The 19,886-nt window shown below is 47.8% G+C and overlaps 1 long non-coding RNA gene across 1 annotated transcript; it reads right to left on the minus strand.

The window, feature by feature from the left end:
• Positions 1 to 16,118: 16,118 nt before the first annotated feature.
• LOC104540713 lies at positions 16,119 to 17,488 on the minus strand. The gene is made up of 2 exons (XR_728136.1): positions 17,346 to 17,488; positions 16,119 to 16,773 (listed from the first exon to the last, which is right to left on the minus strand). It is a non-coding gene; the product is annotated as an uncharacterized LOC104540713 (long non-coding RNA).
• Between the last annotated feature and the right edge of the window lie 2,398 nt (positions 17,489 to 19,886).

A 19,886-nucleotide genomic window follows, 5' to 3' on the forward strand; every position in this document is an offset into this window, starting at 1 on the left:
TTCCCCTGAAGGCCAGGCACAGAACTGAGCACTTCTGCCCTCTGAGAAGAATATTGCAGCTTTAAGCCGTCAGGTTGCTTTACTACTAAGTACATGTTCTGTAGTTCTTTTTAACTCATGGTTGAGATACTAGTTACTTCTGCATAATTTGTGCTGTGGAAACTGTGCTTCACACAAATTCCTCAAAGTTAAAAAAAAACCTAAAAAAAAAAGGACTGTTCGGTTCACTTTTTGCACAGAATATGAATAAACTACCCTCTGAGGAAGATTTGTAAGGTTTTCTTGTGGCTTTAAAGGGACTGACAAGTCCCCCTTTGTTAAAAGGGAGCACGGCGTCCTAGCAGCTGTTTACTGTGGTGTTCAGTCATCTGAAAAGTGACCAAACGTGAGTTCACCTAAAAGTAATCTTTTGGGTGTAAATACCTTGATTTTGGCTGGCATCATAAAGGTCTTCATAAAGACATGATAAGCAGTTTGAAAAGTCTATACTGTAATTTAGATAAAGTTATTCTAATAGCATTAATATTTTTACACTGTAAGTAGGATAGAATCTAAACTGTCAATTGGAAATGAAAATTATGATGGTTATACCTGAGGCAAATGTATCTGTGTGCAAAATTTTTGGACATAACTTCTCATAGTAAAGAGTTGAATGTATGAATAGTGAAGCAAGTGTTATTTACCATTATCTGGGGGGAAAAGTGGGGTTTTTTTGCCCATACACACAACATGGATCCCGTTGTGTTTGCGTCTCTAAACAAAGCTGACGTCAGGAATGGCTTTGATACTGCAGATTCCCAAATGATGGATTTTTCTGCTCTTTCGGTGGCACTTTTCCAGCCGTCACATCATAACCCAGTAAATTCCAACTGAGGCACTGAAATACCTTTCTAAGAACTCGATTAACTCTCTTTGACAGTCAGTTTGCAGTGCTCCTCGCAGATTTCATGGATGCCGCTCCCCACAAATGTCAGACACTCTCCAGGGTCTCTTCTGGCACAGGGTCTGGTGGGACGGATGCGGTTTGTTACTGAATCTTCTAGTGTCTGTGAGTACCTGTTGCAGGGAGTAGAGGCGTGTGTGCCTGTGTGGAGTGCAGAACCGCACTGTTGCGCCTGAAGTGTTTGTGTGGATTTGAAGGCTCATTTGCAGACTAATAACTGTGTGCTAAAAAGTCAACAAAGGCTTCTAATCAGTCGTCTTGTCGCTGGGCTTAGAAAGCATTTGGAATTAATACATGTAAAAATGTGGGGCTTGTATTTGAAATAAAGGGTGATTATTTGGTTGATTTGGGAATGTTCCTGGTTTGAAAAGAAGTGTTCATTAAAGGGCTTTATGAAAAACCTTGATGGATAAAGGAGGTTAATGAATGAATCCGTGTTGGGAGATCAAACCTCTTCTCCCCAATGCTTTTTGTTTGATCCTACCCCCACCCGAAGGGACCCTGATCAGCATTCGTGCTTCTGTTTAGGATTTGTAGGACAAGGTTGCTATATAGTTGGCAATATAAGATCTGCAGTACCGTAAATAAATTCACTTATTTAATCTTATAACCAGTCTTTTTACTGGACTTAATGGATTATTTGGTGCATATATTTAATCTTATTGTGTGAAAAAGCTGCTATGGAAAATATGTAGATTATAATAAATATGTAAATGTAATTGATTTTTCATGTTATGAAAATGTTAAGGAGGAACTGATATATTTTAGTATCAAATAATGGATATATGCAGAATTATCTCTGATAAAGCTTTACTGGAAATAGTTTCAGTGTGGGCAACCCCTCCATGCTTTTTATTTGTGTTGGTTTTGAGAGGGAGTTTTGTGTTGAAAAATGCATCTAATTAACCTTGCAGCCTTCCCTTCACCATCTCCTTGTCCTCTGGCAGCGGGAGCAAGCGTTCTACGTTGCTCTCTGAAGTGGTTTGCTCGTGTACAGCCGAAGGGAAAGACTTCCAAATCCTCCTGAACACCTCTAATGACATGAACTGTAGATATGGCAATGGACTGTAAAATGAAAACAGTGGATTGGAGTATTTAAACCCCCAGACACAGGCTTGTATGTCTCCTGATGCTAAATATGTTCTCAAGCTTTTCGTTCTGTGTGGTTCCTCTTGCTCTAAGGGAAAAAAATTGTGGTTAAAGAATTCTCATTTCTGCAATTCCTGGCAAAGTTGCAGTTTTGGAACTCAACCAAATAGAATTGTGCAAAGGCAATTATTGCGAAGCTGTAAATGAAGTGAGTAAATCCATAATACAGGACACATTCTCTTCCACTTCTTAGATTTCAGCTTTATTCTTGCCAGTACACCAGCACCTGCTTTAAACCTGTCCAGCAACCCCTTACCTCAGTGTTAGAACACAAGGGGTTTTTGATAACTGTCGATGCCATGCTTCACGTGAACGTGAATATTTTTATCCCTGCTTTTTAGGCTGTTATTTTACATCTTCACCTGATCTTTAGGCACTGGTGGCCAGAGCAGAGGAACGGCATTTGGGGAACACCCCGTATTGGGTGTGCAGTCGACAGCGAGTGTTGGTGTGGCCTCAGCCCCAGCCCTTCCGAGCGTGCCTGAGCGAGGGCCTTGCTGTCCTGTGCATCTCTGGGACCAGGCAGTGCGCTGCTCCTGGAAAGGCACAACATTTTTTTCCTATCCTATACTGATTTTTAGGAGCTTTTGCATATAGAAGTGTGATATAAATGCCTTCATTACACTGAACAACCAACTAGAATCTTTCATTTGTAGTTTTGGAAGTCCTTTCTTTGACTGGTCTTAAGATGACTGAGAAGGAAGAGTCAGTTCCTCACTGGATGGTGAAAATGAGAGCAGAAGTAAATTTTTAGGTGATGTGACAGTTTCAGATGAATTCTCAATGGCTTGTCCTGCAGTGCTGTGTTCCTGAAGCTCCCCAAATCTACACAGGGAGCAAAGTCTGGTCCCCACTTCTGATTGAGTAACTCATCTAGTTGGGACTGTTGTCACTGTAAACCTAGCCACTTGTTTCCCAAATAATTGGATGCACAACCTTTTCCTATTTTTACTTTTTTTAATTATGTTTTTTTCCAAAGCTTTCATTGGAAACAAGGAAAGGTAACAGCTTTATCACTTCTGAAGGAGGAAATAATTCTGGAAGTCCTTATAACAGTGTTGGGTTACGAAATCCCTCGGAGCAGTACAGGAGAAAGACACTGAGGCAAAACTGAGCCATATCCTGGGTGACATCTGCAAGTCCTTGGTGCCCTGTGTCTCTCCTGGCAACTGGATGTTTGAAACCAGTGGTGATGCTTTCAGTTTGAATACATAAGCGGTTGTTGGTGTGTCCACTGCTGAGTTGAGGGAAGCAGTTTAAAGAAACACTCAAAGCAAAAAATGAAGCCCTTTCTCACAAAATATCCCAGTCCAGACCCTTGTAAATGAGTTTCTGATTGCACTTTCTGAATTTTTGCTTTTCATATGGCTTCTCGAAACTTATTTTATTGTAACTGTAATTATTTTTGTTCTCGCCTATTGTGCATTCTCTGTATGTATTAAAAAAAAAAAAAGCTTTGATATGTAATTTAATAATAAATTAGAATTCTAAGCAGGGTGCTTGGTTCTTTCCCCATGACAATCTTTGCTTACCTAAACTTCAGGGAAGCTGCAGAGACGATTCATCTCTCCAGTTTGGGATTGTCACCGAACATACGAATTGGTGCTTTCCCCATTTTTGTACCAAATACCAGATGTGAAGGAGCATTGTCTGACCCAAAATTCTTGGTTTGGTGGGATGTGTTTCCCCTGCCTGTGTGTGAGGCCTGGACTCCCCTTCTGTTTCCAGTATCTCCATTGGATTTCTGAACATAGTCACAGCCTTTGTCTTGCTGTTCTTTGACAGATGGAACAAGGATGGCTTTCTTTAGAGGTAAGCTTTACGTTTTCTATACACCTCTAGTAGAAAAAACATTTTATTCCCAAATGCACACCCAAACTGATGCGTCAACTGATGTCCAGCTGAAGAACCTTCTCGGCATAAGGTACCTCCCCCCTCTGAATCCACTTCTCAGTAATTTGGTAGCTTTTTTTTTTTCACCCCCTTTTCCAATCACAACACGAAACATCGAAAAGAAGCTGATATTTTGAACGTGGTACAAGCAACTGTAAAAGCCCTCTCCGTGAAGCTGTGTCGTACCCTGCAGTGCTCTAACGATGCTGTGGTCTGGACCACCTCCATCCTCAGGTCCTCAAAGCGGGCAGCGTTGTGCCTGAAGGACCCCTCTGCACCTGGCGCTTTTGCGCTTGGTGCTAAATCCGCTCAAATGTATTTTCTCAAACGAGAAGATGTGCCTGGCAGTGTGGTACCTGTCTATTTGCATAAGGCTCGGAGTGAGGAGACGTCATTCTCTTCATTCAGAGCTTTGTGCCTGGAGGACCCCTCTGCACCTGGTGCTTTTGTGCTTGGCAGTGTGGTACCTGTCTATTTGCATAAGGCTCGGAGTGAGGAGACGTCATTCTCTTCATTCAGAGCTGTCGTGCTGTGCCTGTAATGCTGCTTTAAAGCAGAGAGAGATTTCTGTATCCTTAATGTGCCTACTCAATATTCAGGAATGACCATCTGCTTTCTCAAGGGAAAAGGCTTGGCTGTGTGTTAAGAGAGAGAGAAGAAATTTCAAAACCTGTTTTGAAAACGGAAAGGCAGTTCTGCTTTCAGGTAGTGGGAAGTGCAGTTCGTTTTTCCAGTTGCGGTGCTGGCAATAAGTGGTGCATAAAATTCCATCTTCGTTTGGATTAGAAAATAAATTATTAATGGCGCTGAATCCTTTTTCCCAGCTCTCTGTACAGTCAATAATTTATAGTGGCACAGGCGTAAGATATATATTTTTAACCGTCCGCCTCCCAGAATCCTGTTGTTCGTATTGAAAACTGCTGTCCTTCCTGACAGGCTGGGGCGCAGTGGGTGTTCGTGCATTATGGATGAGCCGTGCTCTGCTCCTTTAGTCCTGGTGCAATTCCACGAGCAGATTTCCTGCTGTAAAACAGGGCTGAGCTCTCCATTAGAAATTCATAGGGAGAGACAGGAGTGGCTTTGTTTTATGCGTTTTGCTGAACGTGGGAGATGTGCTGCTGTATGGGCTTGCTTCTTAAGTGTTTTAATAGAAAAATCTCGGTGTTTACAGCAGGTATTTACGTTTCCTGAGTGCCAGCCCTTTATCCAAAACAGGGGTCTGAGGGTAGCTGTGCTGGCAGTGCCGTAGCGTCTGGGATGTGCTCGGAAAACGCTCGGAGCCTGTGCCCGCCGTCATCTTCCCTCTCTTTGCAGGCTGCTGGAGGCTGCAGGCGTGTGCTGCTGCGCGCCCCTTGCTTCGCCTCTCCTGTCGCTGCGTCTTTCCCTGCTCTTTGTTCTTAATGGGACCCTGAGGCTTTGCTAACCCAGTTCTGGCAGCGCTGCTGGTAGAGGAGTGGAGATCTGGCCCTAATCAGAGTCCTTCTCCCTTTGAAACAGCCTTTGCAGTTCTCTCGTTGCAGATTATTTTCTGGGTGTTTTGACTTCCACGCTCTGTGGATCCTCTGTCAGCTGGTGGTGGGATTTTGAGAGGTCTTCTGCCGTCATGTACGTTTAGCTCTTACATCTCGTGTTGCTTTACCTTTATCCGCTTGCTGCACTGCCCGGGACGTTCTGGGTGTTGGGCTTCAACTAGACATTTCAAACACATGATTTTCTTTTTGGTCTCGTAATCTTAATTTCTTGTAAAAAATCTGTCCTTCCTTTGAAGTCCAGAAAAGCTGTCCCAAGGGGTTTTGAAGCTTATCGATCAAAACCACACCTAGAGCTCTAGCGCTGATAACCGCCTTGGTGCACGAGCACAGCGTGCTCTTCTGCAAATGCCGTGCACAGGTAGGCTTTGCTCCCTTCAGATGCTGTTTTCTTTCTTTTCTTATCTTCTTTGCCTATACCCATCTGTCTGATGCAAGGCTCTTGAAAGCAGGGACAATATTCTTCATCTTTTGTCTTTCCAAAGGTGCACTGAAAAGAAGCAGAGCTGCTCACCGTAGAGTGGAAACTTCCTGAAGCCGTTTGCTGGTTACGTGTGTCATCTGCTGCAGATCCCTCTGACTCCAGACCTGTGCTGAGCTGGCTGCTTTCAGGGTGAAATGCTGCTGAAACATCAGCTTTATTTATTTTTTTAAGGGAACCTTTTCTTAAAACTCTGCAGGGTGCTTGGGGATATTGCAGGCGTAAAAAGAAATGGTGAGGAGCTGGGAAAGTGCTGATCGCGTGTCCCTGACAGGTCCAGCTATAAACTCACAAGTGGCCACTCATTACACTAAGGAGTAACTGGACCAAGCAAGGACCTTGTCACCGCTGGTGGGTCCCTGCATCATGGTGCCAAAAAAGCGACAGAGCCCGTGAGTGTCCCCCACCTCCCAACTTGGACGTTGCCAGCCCATCTGCTTGGTGCAAGAGGAGCACCCGAGGGGAGAGGCCAAGTGCAGAGTGGGGTGTACGTGGATACTTCCCTGCTATGCTATAAATGGAGTTCCCTCTAGGTCAGGCATGTATCACCAGTGCTAAATTTACTTTAAAATATTACTGAGGTGGGGAGCTTTGTGAGTCAGGTCTATAAAAGCATGCGCTGCTTATGTAAAGAAATGTAGCTTGGAGAGAGGCAGAAGGCGGGAGGGCTCCCAGCCTGCAGCAGAGGCCGTTCCCGGTGTATTCCCGGTGTATTCCCGGTGTGTTCCTGGCCTTCTCGAAATAAAAAGGTCTTTTTGTTCAGGTGGTGACTGTGCCTTCAGGTTGTGTCTGTACCGTACAGCAGGACTGAGGGAGCTGCTGGCCAGCTCTTCCTGCGTTCCCATATGTTTCAGGAAATGTAAATAATTTTCAAGCCTACACTTTAAAAAATTAAAACAAGAAAAGGGTGATTAATAAGTTCATCCATTCTTGTAGCAGTTCAGGGATACACAGCTCGAGCTGTGCTGCAGTGCCTCTGGAGGGGAAAGCTGGAGGGATGCGAGGGATGCTGCTGTGGGGATTTCAGTGTTCAGATCTATTGAATTCATTCAGGTAGGTGTATCCCTTTGGCCTTGAAAAATCGGAGGCTCCTGGAGGCAGAGCATTGCTGTGCACTTTGCCGTCCTGCACCGTCATGGGCCTCCCCGGCCCTGACCACAGCCATGACTGCATCCCAGGGGAGCAAACTTCTCCCTCAGTTCCCGAGGAAGGGGTGTTCCTGGATGCTGCAGTGAGTCCCTTCTGCAGGCGCAGTGCTGCCTTCGGAGGTGAGTGCTGGGCTGGCCGTGCTCCGGGAGCTCTTGTCAGGAGAGGCTGAGCTATGCCAATGCCTGGGCAGGGGGATGAGCCTGTTCCCCAACTGATATCTCATTTCTGGGACACTTCACCTCATACCTGCTGCACATTTTGCAATGTAGAAAACCAAGGTAGAAGTAGAGCATCACTTTTAGAGCTTTAAAGCTACCAGGTCTTATCAACATTCCTTTCATTTTATTACGCCTGCTGCATGCCTGGGCCAGGTGTTTCAGACCAGTGATGAATTACAGTGCAGCGGCTGAAGTGCTGGTTGGATTTTCTGCCCAACTGGAATTGATGAAGCGATCCGTTTGCATCGATCCTCACTGGGAAAGGAGTATAAAATACCGGTTTTGTGAAATTTGACCTGAGACCAAATAATTGGAAGAAAATGCTTTAGAATCTGCAGCCTATAATTAAACATTTCCAAGAGGCAGCGAGATAGAGCGAGCTCAGCAGAAGGAGGCATTCTGCTGGGAAGACTTCCCATCGCTGCTTTGTTTCATGCTGTGTGCTATTAAAGCAAACAACTTCACAGGCTTCAGCAGCGTTCGGCAGCTCTTGAGCAAGAATAGCATCCAGCGTTACAGCTAAGCTGGAAACAATGAAGGCCATCACTCTCCTTTCTTTGCACAGAAACTGGGTAGCTCAGCTCACCGAGAAATCCCTGTTACTCTATTTTAGGTATTCTGAAGATTGCAGGATGGGAGTTTTCATCTTCTGAAGGATCCAGCAGTAACCGCCATAAAGGCAAGGTCCTAATTTAGAGCAGTGCCCTGATCTGCTGGCGCGATCCTGACCCACCTGTGCAAGCCAGGCTCTCTTCTTTTCCACGGTATAAATCTTAACCTATCCGTCTACTCAGTTTTTTGATTGTCAATATAATTTCAAGAATTATATTGAATAATTATATAACAAATAATATCAATATGATAAAAAATAGATCTGATATTTGGTGATAGTCTTGTCTGATTTAAAAAATGAGTTTGCAGCATGATAGGAAGCATCTACCTTGTGCTATGCAAGATCAGCTAGCCTCCAGATTAAATGTCTCGCTTACGGGTGTGGGAGCTGTGGCTGTGTTGCTCTGACTGCTAATAACCCTTTCTGACTACTGAGAAGTTTGGGGTGCAATCTATTAATTTTTCTGGCCAGCAATGATCTACACTCCCTTGTGTCCGCATCCCGGAGCGCGCTGTGCCAGCGCCAGGCGTTTGTGTGCTGCTCAGCACCTGGTCCGGCTGCTATGGCTCTGCAGCCCCAAGCCCTCCTGCTGCGGCTGCGCTGCTGCCCCCGTGGATGCTGCAGCCCAGGGCTCCGGCGCCTCAAAGACAGCTTGAGAGGCTGGGCAGGGCTTTGAGTGTGTCTGAGGAAACCCTCGGCTGCTTGATCTTCAGCAGCAGCCATGAGAGAGAAGATGGAAACACTTTCCCTGTGCTTTTAAGTCATAGCTCTTCTGTGGAGCAAAGTCGTGGAAACCAGTTGAGGAACTGGTGCCCAACTTGAACCCCAAAGCTCATGCAAATTCATTAACGAAGACAAACATTAAGAGTTGAACGGAGAGCCTATAGTGTTTAGCAGGAAACATGCAACATGGAAATTGGATGTAAACCTCTTGCTGTTCCTTCGCCAATCTATTATACATGAGCCCATCAGAGCAGCATATTAATAAAACAGGAGGCTAAAGCATTTGGCACTCCCTTCTCTTTAGCGAGACATCAGAAGCGAAGCTGTCAGCTTTGGTCTTTGAAGTCTGGAGCTTGCATCTGCCCAGCCGCTCCAGTGACACGGTCAGGATGCTCTGAGGGGAATCTCGCCACTGAAGGGAAACCTCTGTGTGGCAGGGGAGATTTTATGCAGTGAAATCCTCCTCCTCCAGGACGAAACCCTTGTTCTGTCCTGCTCAGCCCTCTTCCCTGCTGAATTCTTTGAGCAATGCACAAAGAAGGCCAAAGATGGCTTAAAGCAATCTCGGGCATCACGTGCTGAGATGCAAAATGCATTCGTTCCTCGAAAGCTCTCCCCACCTGGGCTGCTCTGTCCCAGTCTTTTGTTATGCATGGGTACCATCGGCCACAACCACAAGTTCCTTTGCTTTGCCAGATAGTGAGAAGTAAGTTACACTGTATTTTCTAACATCTATGTTTTGTTTCCCCATCAGGACAAGTAAAAGTGACTCCTTGAACCTCCCCTATAATGGCACTTGCATGGCCAAGGGCTCTGGTGCAGAGAGCAACTCTGAGGAGCAGAGATGGTGAGGGAATGCAGTGCTGGATAACTGGAGCCTTACTGCAAAATGGGAGTAGCTGTGGTGTGGTGTAAGCTTGAATCTGTGTGGCTGTGAGCAGCTGTTCCTGGCTGGGGGCTCCTAAAGATTTAGGTTGAGCAGCTGCTATCCCTGCCCTGCTATGAGAAGTTGACCATCGAGAGCCCTGGTTTAGGCACTGTTAGAAGGGGAGGGTGTTTGGGAGTAAAAACCAGCAGACCTGGTTAGACTCGCAGTTTTCAAAGCAGTGGGGAACCGACACACCAAGGAAATACGCTGAATTAGTTAAAAATGCACTTGCTGGGAGTTGTTTGGGCAGTGATGTACCAGTGATGCCTGACCCACAGGAAACCTTAGGGACAGACCTGATATTGAGACAAGTTCCAGCTTACAGGGACTGGGCTTCATGCTGTGGGCAGCAGCAGATCTAGAAGAGCTAATTACTGCTCCTTTGACCGTTTTCTGAGATGCGCACAAGGATAAGAGTTCTGTTTTTCATGAGTTCATGAGCATTTAATCTGCATCTTCTCTGGCTTTGAGTACCTGGGGGTGTTTCCTATTTTATTTTCTTTTTTGCTGTCCAAAAAACCCTACAGCTTGCATCTTTAAGAAGGGAAAAGAGTTGTTTATCATAAAGCTGTTTCTGAATACAACAGATAAACCAAAGCTTTACTGTGTCACACCAGAGGCTCTAAGGGATTTGGGTCTGGACCACAGAGGTGGTCTCAAATGGTCTGTTCCCCCCCTGCTGCCCCAACAACATGGACGTAACCATTTCCTAAGCATGACCACAGCAAATGCAACAGCTGAATCTCGCTTGCTGCAGCGTTTGCTGCTGCGTTATCACCCAGTGGGCACCGTTGGGGGAATGGAGCCCTGGACCCCCCGAGCTGCTGCGGCAGTACCAGAGGCTCAGTGCTCCTTAATGGCCATTTGGGAAGGAAATGATCTGCCCTGCCTCGGAGGGGCTCCCGTGGGCAGGATGTGCTCCAGACACGGCCATTAAGTGTGTTTGGTGCTGAATCATGCTGCGGGCTGCCAGTGTTGCAGAGAATTCACATCTATCTTTTTCCATCACAGACATGGATGGAAGTGGAAGTGCTTACTCCAGTAAGTCCTACCTTGAAGTCTGGACAGCTCTGAGAGTATCACTACAGAGGAAAGAGCTGTGCAGGACAACTGATTCATCCCAGCCTTGGCAAATCTCCTCTCCAAGCTGAGCCAGGCTGGAAGCCACGGTGCTGTTCGCTGCTGGAGGGTGAGACCTGGGCCGTGGTGATCCATGGGCTGTTATGCGGAAATGAACTCTGGTCATGGCCCAAGGTGCCTTATCAACACGGTCAAAAAAAACTCAATGGCTGAATTTTCAACCCTTGGCTTAAGAAACTTTTTAACAGGATTTGTTTCCTGGGAGCTGCTGGCATTTAAGCGTTTTGAGTGGAGACCAAATACTGCTGTGCATTCTTGAAATCTATGGTTTTGATCAATAATTCTGGTTTTCTGATCAGATTTGGAATTTGTCCTCTCGGACTCGCTCATGCACCACTGTCCTGCAGTGGCTGGGCCAGTGCCCATCCCATCCCTGTGTGCTGTGGGCAGGGGGGTTTATCCGAATTCCCTGGGCAGGGGTGGCAGTGGCATGGCCGAATGGAGACCCCCTGCCATAGCGGGCTCTCCGAGGAGCTCTGTGCCGCTTGTTTTGCAGCACGAGGCTCATCTGCCTGGACCCTCCTCTGCTCTGCCTTTTGCTCATATGTGTTTATTTGCACCCAAGGTACCTGCTGATCGACTTGCTTTTAGAGCGTGAAGCAATAGTTAAACGAGTAGTTTGGATATTTTTCTTATTTAGACAGAAGAAACAAGTTCAGCTTTGACCATGCATGTTACATTTTAATTTTGTTTTTCTCATGCCAAGAAATACAAAGAAAGTATATAAGATATACCATATCATCCTGCAGAAAAAAGAAACATTTATCAGCAAAGAGAAGCGCCCAGCTGCAATCCCTGGTGTGTTCATGCTGTGTGTGGAACGCGGCTCTCCCAGTTTGGCTTGGAAACAGGAGGAGCCGGTGCACGGGTGGTGGTGGGGGGGACGGACCCTGCTCCTCCACACAGAGGGTTGTGTCCTGGGCACTACGGGGACACCCGCTCCCAAAGGAGGACAGGGTTGACTTGGCAAATCCTGCACACGGTCCCTTTCTGATCTTTCTTGTCCCAGATGGGTATTTATAGGTTTGAATTTTGCTACCTACTTGTGTCAGCAAATGCTTTACATATATTCCCACTGCTTTTCCCCACCACCCCCTTGGCTTGTGCCCAAGCATGGGAGTTTTCAGTCCAAACTTGACTGTCTTTGCCAGAATTAAGGATGTACGCTGAAAGAAAATTGACCTTAAATCTGAAATTATTTCAGGTTGGCTGCACAGCCCTGGCTGTGGTGCTGTGATAAGTTACAAAGTGATGGGATAAGGTTGGAGGTATCGGGGAAAAGAGAAATAAAGTCATGGGACCAGCCAGTGGGTGCATTTCGGCAGCCTCGCCCTGGACTCAAACCAAATGGAAAGGGAGTTTCAATTTTATATAAAAGGCAGGATCTGCTCCCCTTGTCTACATGGAGAAGGCTGCGTTTGGAAGGGCAGCACTGTAGGGGTGGATGCTCAAGGCTGCAGCCAGCCTGGGTCAGAGCTTTGAGGAGGTTCCCTGCCCCCCAGTAACCCCTCTCAGCAAAGCCCAGCGATGGCTTCTCGTTGTCAGCCAGAGCTGTCCCAGGTTAAAGGAAAGGCAGAGGATGAGAGGGAAGAGCCTGCGAGACTGGGGCATTGCTCTGGGGGTGGAAATGCTGAGGGGAAAGCACGTTAAACTGGCAAAGATGGGGAGAAGGGTAAACAGGAATGGAATGACCAGAAAAAGCAAACCCAACGTTAACACAGCAAGCTTTGAAATCGAAACTTTTGTGGCTTTCTCTCCTCCCTTTCTGTTCAAATCCCTTTGGTCTCCTCTGCAGGGCGGACACCACCCTGCACATTGCTGGGACCGACTGGCTGTGATGGACCTGTTCTGGTCATCGCATCCTTGGTGGGATGCATCCACAGTGCCACCAGCCAAGTGCTCTGCTCAGAGGCTCTTCCCAAGCCGTGCAAACCATGTATTTATATCAGGACCTCACACCTGTCGATCGTAACTCCTACTTCAACTCACATTTAGAGCCGTTTCCCACCTTCTCCATCTCTTAGCGAGCAATCTTCCTATCAGCTCCGCTCCACTGTCAGGTAGGGCTGGATTGCCACCATGTCGGCTGCATCTCTCACCTCTCCCCTATCACCTGCTTCACCAGGAGGTGGAAGTTGGCCAGATCCTGAGGATTTTGTGGCTGTTGTAGTTGTGAACACAGAAGACCTGGTTCTGGTGTACTTGGAGGTGGCTGCAGCAGGTGGCAAAGAGCTGTGACTTAAGTTATAGGGCTTGTTTGTGGGGATGGAGAGGGGAAGGCTTCTCATGTCATACTTTTGGTGATCTCCCTTCTGTATGCTAAAAACAAAGGTAAAGAGAGGAGCCTGGATGTCAAAGCAAGAGGCTTGCGCTTGGGTTCATACCAAGGCAGTGAAGGATCACGAGGGATGCTCTTGTTCGCCAGATGTCGATTGAAGGAGGAACCATGCCCGCTGGTGGCCTCCGGATGAAGATCTGCCATGATTTAGCTCCTCATAACACCATCGCAGGTGAGGTGTGCATCAAGGGTGGGGGCTCAGCAACTTTTTCCTTCATAAATACAAGCTAACGCACCCGAATGAGCCGGTTAGGCCACTGAGCTGGGGTGAAACCACGTGTGATGTGGAGAGCAGGGTTCTAGTAGCAGAACCTTTGCAACATATCGGGCTGCAAAATGTATGGGGAAGCTGAGGGAGAGTGGGGAGAAGAGACTTTCCAGGTATCCCTGGGAGTTTGTTCTCCAGCACTGGAGAGCCAGGACACGAGGAGAGAAAAGTCTGCGTCAGGAGAGACTGAGGAGGCTTTCCCCTCAATTTGAATGCAGGGTAAGAACCAAAAAGCTGCATTCAAGAGTGCAGAGCAGTGCAATTGTATCTCATCAGAAAGGAGACTAAAAATGAAAGGAATTTAAGTGCCAGTATTTTCTTTTTTATTGTACCTAACGGTGAGATGAGAAGGAGTCACCCCAGCAGCCTGTGATACAGGCTCAGACAGGAGGCACAAACCATGTTTGGGTGCATGGGATAAATCATCACCATGAGACTTTTTGGGAAAGTTTCTGCCTTCCCCTGCATTCAGAGGAGTGCTGGTACCTGGACTGCTCTGTGCATCACCAGCCTGGGGCTTCTCCTGGCCAGGACCATTGCAGCGGCGTCGGAAAGCACCCTCATCCCTACGACCGCAGGTATCCCGGTCCATTCTGAAATGCAGTATGTGTTTGCCTAGATCCTTTGGAAAAATCAGATTCAAAAGAAATCTGTATTTATGTGTGTTTCTGTTATGGAGGAGAAAGAAAAAGGGGTTTCTTTTTGGAGCTGTACAGTGAATATGAGCAACTTTGCCATCCGTGCAATTAAAGCTGTGCGATGCTAACCCACCTCGTGGGGCGGGGCAAGGTTTAATCCTTTAAAAGTGGTGAAGCACTCAGGATGAAAGGCTTTATACAGTGATAAAAGAGCATTTAAATTCTTACTTAATAAATACGTGGCATCCTCAAGTGCTGTAACTCATTGTGGCAGTTTTCTCCGAATGTCTTCTCTTCTTGCCCAGCCCTTATCATACACTGAATTTCAGCAGCTCAAGGGGCAGAAAGTGCACAGACAGGCAGCACTGCCCTTGCATCTCTTGGAAAAAATACTGTGTGTTTCCCAGTAAGCAGCTTTTGGGTTGAAGCATTAAAGAAGGAAATATTAAGGGAGTTTGGTGGGATGCCATCATCCATAAGTTGAGAGTTTGGCCCTCCAAGGGAGAGTTTCTGATGAGTTTGGGAAGGAGGGACCTGGCGCCAAGGGGGACCCTGGCAGTGGGTGGGAGCTTGCACTCAGCCACGCTTGGTGGCTCCTGTTCTGCTTGCAAAAAAATGAATTGCAAAAACAAGGCTGCAATTTTGGTCCATTTCAGAAGCCAGTAGCCCATAACAAAGCACTGGCAAAGGGGTGGATGGGAATGGAGCCTAAGAAAGTGCTGTAGTGGCGTGCTATTGCTGCGAGCCCCGGGAATCCATTTTAATGTTGAGAAAAATGTTAGCGGTGTGTCTGGGGGATTTGGTTTTCTTACCCCCCGGATTCAAATAATGTCTGGTAAAAGAAAACACTTTAAAGAGGGGCCATTGAAGAGGTGACAAGGGAATTTTCACAGCTTTGCCCATTCGTTGCTGCAGTGACTGCAGTGTGGACTTTCAATGCTCCTCTACCCTGTGCTAACCCCACAGAGAAGTTCGTGCCCAGCAGTTACCACGTTGTGAAGTTTCTCGTGGTGTGCAGTAGCTTCTCCATGTGGACAAGCCCTTGGAAGCATTAGATTTGGTCTAAGATTTGGGGTTTTTTTCAGGAGATTGATGGTAGGGAGCAGAAGTGCCCTGAAGCACTGTATTTCGTGGTGCAGTCCATGTTTTGAGGTGCCAGGCTGTCAGCTGGAGACAACAGAAAGGTCAGGGAGGTGCAGCTCCTGGCCAGGTACGTGTGTCCGCAAATTTGGATAAAAGAGAGAGACTCGGCTAATGAAGAGCTGATGGATGTGGCCAGAAGCCACCTACAAAGCCTGAAGAAAAGACCAGGTGATGAAACTTTGCATAGTCTGGGTGGCCGGGCAGGACCGGCCCCAGTTACAACCCACAGCAGGGACAGGAACGGGGGGAAGGAGAAGGGATGGGGCTGGAGGGAGCTGGATGGGATGAGATCCTGTGGGAAACGGCCGAGGAGCTGCACGGGGTGGAAGACGTAGCGGGGCACAGGGTTACGTGTAGGTAGATCGAGAGGAGAAAAGTCGGTTTTCTTGTTATGTTAAATATAAAACATAAAAAAATAATACTGCCTGTGGAACTGACCCCAGCCAGTTTGGGGCATGCTGAAGATTTTCAGAGATGCAGAAGAGTGTGTGAGGGGTGCTGGGATAGGAGCTGGGATCCTAAACTCCTCTGTGCCTTGGAAATCTCCAGGAAGGCCCTAAGCTGAAGCCCAAAAGGGTCAGGGAGATGAGCACTGGTGGGACCATGCTGAAGCTTTTGTGTGATGGACGTGATGCGACATAAATGTGTAGTAAGGGGCTCTCCATGCCTCGGAACTGCTGCTACACATTAACCAGGCTCTTTTCTCAGCTCCACGAGTATTCACCTCACTTTGGGTGCACAGAGAGAGAAATGTGTGGGTCCACAGAGAAAGCATTATTATTTTTCCTTCCATTAAAAACCCCACCGTGGGACTGGGGTGAGGAGGAGCCTGGCGTTCTCATGCAGCAACGTCCTGCCAGCTCTGAGACCTGCCCTAAGTGAAGAAAAAGCTCGTAGGAACAGACATGGAGAACATTCCCAAAGGCATGCAAATGGTCATTGTCTCTTTTTTGTTTTTGTTTTTGTTTTTTTTTCATCAAAAATACAAAAGCACCCACCACATCCTCCAGCTTTCGCGGCTGTGTTTCACTCGGAGCAGAGCCGTGGTCCCGCTGCAGCTCAGCTCTCCTCCTCCTCTGTGGAACAGCTCTCAGCTCCTGATGGCAGTTTGAGCTTTGTTTTTTGTTTCTTTTTTTTTTTGTAGAGACAGAGATGATTTAAAAACCAACAGCCCCCCAAAAATTCAGTGACTTGTGCCAAAATTCTTAGGAGGACTCCTCGAAATGTCCCATTCTCGCCTTAATTTTTTCTTTTACAGTAAGCTTCGTTCTTGAAACTCTCTCCTCCTCTTGTAGTGTAGTTGTCTCCCCACTCCGTGAGTTTTGCTGGAGGGGAATGAGGTAGTGGATTTCCCCCTTCTCCGCTCCGCTTGGCGTCCGATGTTCACTCCCGTTCCTTCTTGCGATGTTTTTTTATCCCAGCACTGGTACAAACTCATTTCCAAGAGGCGGTGAAGTAGAAGCATGCGTTCTTTCAGACGGCGCTCCAGAGCAGGCTGTCTAGGGCTGCCCACCTACACTGTGACAATTTTTTGTTGCAAGGCTGAAAGTAAAAACCCCAAAAGGAAAGTTGTCTTCCTCCTCTTCGAGGTATTTGCATGCTAAAACGTCTTCTAGGAAACTGTAAAATAAAGAGAGTCTTAGGGCAGCTTCCGGTAGTCACAGACGTTTCCCTTATGCTCTCGGTTTGAGTGTTTCTGAGGCTCCTGTGATGCCATCAGTCATGCTGGTTTTGACAGGTGGGTTTGTGTTTGGGACATTTCCCAAACATTTTTGGGATTGCATTTCTGGACAGGTTGATCTGTGTCCTGAAGCTTTGTTTTTACCCCACTACATGCTTCTAAACCCACCACAGCCTTTGCAAGACCTTTCCCCACAGGGACCTTGCACGGTCACCACTGCGCTATGGGACAGCAGAGGGAGGACTTTCCATCCTGGTCATTTGAACAGCGTATGCTGCTCCTGCAGGGACCCCCTTCTCCAAGTTTTGTGTGTATGTGCAGCTGATGATGGTCAAACCAGCCTGGACCTGGACCATACTGGTGCTTAGTGCCCTCCCGCTGCAGTTGGGGTGGGAATAGAGCCTCACCTACCCTGGGGTGGTGCTGGGTGGTGGGCAGGTGTATCCCATACACAGGAGCTGTGTGAGGTCCCTGCTCTAGCTGGGCTGGGGAAAAGAGAAGGAGCTGTTACCTCTGACGCTGAGTGAAATGTAAAGCACGATGATGATGGTCCCCAGGACGATGGAGACGATGCTGAGCAGCCTGGCCATGCGGCCGAGTCGCCGGGCCCCGTCGATGTCCCCTTGCTGCCCGCTGTTCCTTGACTGGGGGGAAACACAGAAAGAGCCTCCTGAGAACAGGTAGGATGTCTGTCTGTCTGTCTGTCTGTCTGTAGTCCCCAAAATGAAAGCTGCTGTGTCAGTAGGGGCTGGATCAGCCCCCCCAGGCTCTCACAGGATGGCACACGAACTCCCTCTGCGAGCCCACAGCTTTGACAGCCTCTGGGCCTGCTAAACTGGGGTGCCCGGAGCATCCCCCCTGAGACGCTGTTCTGCTTGCCCTGGGCTGGCTCAAGTTTGTAGTTTATTGAAGCAACTAATAGCCCTAATGTGAGGCAGGAGGCATAGCAAAACCACAGCCAGCAGCAGTCCCTCTCTGATTTTAATGGAAAAACCCTGAAATTCTTGAGTTCAGTCCCCAGAGCAGCTCATGTCTGTGGGACTGCACAGGGGACTGCATCCTCCAGGGGTTCCACTGCCCTCCTGGAGTCTGTGTGCAGGAAAAGCATCCTGCCTCCGCCTGTTTCTGCAAATGTATGTATTAATAAGCGATGTATACTGTGAGTTTAACTATTACCAACAAGCCAACAAAAATAGAGCAGTGACATGGCCCCAGCAGCACGTGGCCTCTTTGCTGGGCGTTGGAGCTGAGTGTGTGTGAAAGGAATGGGCTTTGGTAGAGCAGGCAGGAACTGCTGGGCTGTCGTTTTGTGATGGGATGCGCTTTGGTGCCTCTGCATCACCCTGAATTTCTGCATCACCTTAGGTGGGCTGTGTTCGCCACCTCTGGTTTTTAAATGTGGTCCTCCAGTAAATTTCTGCTCTTGTGTGTGGTGTAGGGGAGGAAGAAATAGTCCATACAGCTTCTAGTTTCTTTGTGATTTCCCCTGCTGCTCTATTGATTTCTTCAAGCAGCTCGGTGAGGGCTTTCCTCTGCTCTGTAACTAAAAGAAAGGGTTCTCGGGCTGTGGCAGGGATGGGGGAAGGCATTAGTAGGTGTCTGGAAATTATTGTGCACAGACTCATTAAAGGATGAAGAGAGATCACCAAGAGCTGGCGCTCCATCCGCTTGTGCTGATGTTGGTGGGCACTGGCATCTTAAAGGGAGGCTCTTGGTGGGACAAATTGCAGCGGTCCTTGTGTTTGGGAACAAGCCACAACCCAGGGTGGATGGAGAACACCACTTGGAACTTCCCTTGGAAACTCTGCTTTCCACTGCCCAGTCAGGGCTGGCCACCCATGGGCTCAGCAGAGATCCAGGCCCTGGGGGCATCTCTGGGGGCTTTGGTGAAGTTTCCCCTGGCTCTGCCCAGCAGTGCTGCTGGGGGCTGGATGGGACTGAGCAGGATTTGGGCTGCTGGGCAAGAGGAGCCTCCACCTGAGCCAACCACCAAGACCACGAACAGCTCATCAGAAAAAGTATAATACACAAATGCGTCGTAAACCTTCAGAGTAAGTGATTAACTAAGGAACACTCTCATTTCTTGCTCTTCTAATTTGCAATCATTTGGTTCCCAAGTGAAAACCACCAAAAGAAAGAATTTGTGGTGAGGAAGAAGCGTTGCTCCTGATAGAGGAACCCAAAGTGCTCCAAAGGGCCTGGTGAGTGTGTGCTGGGCTTCTTGCACTGGCTGGGGGAGCACCCAGCACTTAGGGCAGCCGTGAAGTACCACGGCGAGGTTATTACGGGGAAATTACTCACCGTGCGTCAGCATTCACTGCCATTGCAGCAGAGAGGCTGAATGGAGCTCCTCCATCAGCAAAACAGGAGCTCCCTGCTTGGGAGGAGGCAGATGGGCTGTGGCCAGCACAGCTCTCCAGACCAAAAGGCCTTTCCAAATTCATGCAGAGCCCTTCTGCCTCCCGTGAAACCCATTGGGAAGGGATTTTTGGAAGAAGGGAAGCTGGGTAAAGGATTTTTAGGTCCATGAGTAACATTTTCACCTGGTTGGGAAGGTGTGGAGTTGGGGGAAAGGGCAGCAAGGTGGGCTGGGGTTGGAGGGAGCCCAGCACAGGGATCTGTCACCTTGATCTGATGAAGGAGTTGGGCAAAACTCCCCTGACCTCACTGGGGAAGGGGCTTTGTAGATACTTTAACTGCCTTGTATCAGCTACCTTTTCTGTAGAGATGCTTTTAAGTATTTAGCATTTTTACATGGGTTAAAGCCTTCTTCCCCTGCCTCATCCATCCCCATCCATCCCCAGCCTGGTTGAGCTGGGTCTCAGGAGAAGGGGAACATCTGGGGAGGCTGCAGGAGAGCAGCTTTCCATGGCACCGAAACATGTCCCTGCTCCTCCCTTTGGAGCATGGCCACTAACACTGGAAACTCTGAGTTAAAACAATAAATATGGTAGTTAAGTAGAGTTAAAGATGGAAGTGTGTTATAAATATCTCACTTTCCTTTCAAAAAATGCATACCACAGAAATAACAACTGCACTGGAAAGAGTTCCC

Source organism: Mesitornis unicolor, unplaced genomic scaffold (assembly GCF_000695765.1).
Source record: "Mesitornis unicolor isolate BGI_N332 unplaced genomic scaffold, ASM69576v1 scaffold7915, whole genome shotgun sequence".
NCBI lineage: Eukaryota > Metazoa > Chordata > Aves > Mesitornithiformes > Mesitornithidae > Mesitornis > Mesitornis unicolor.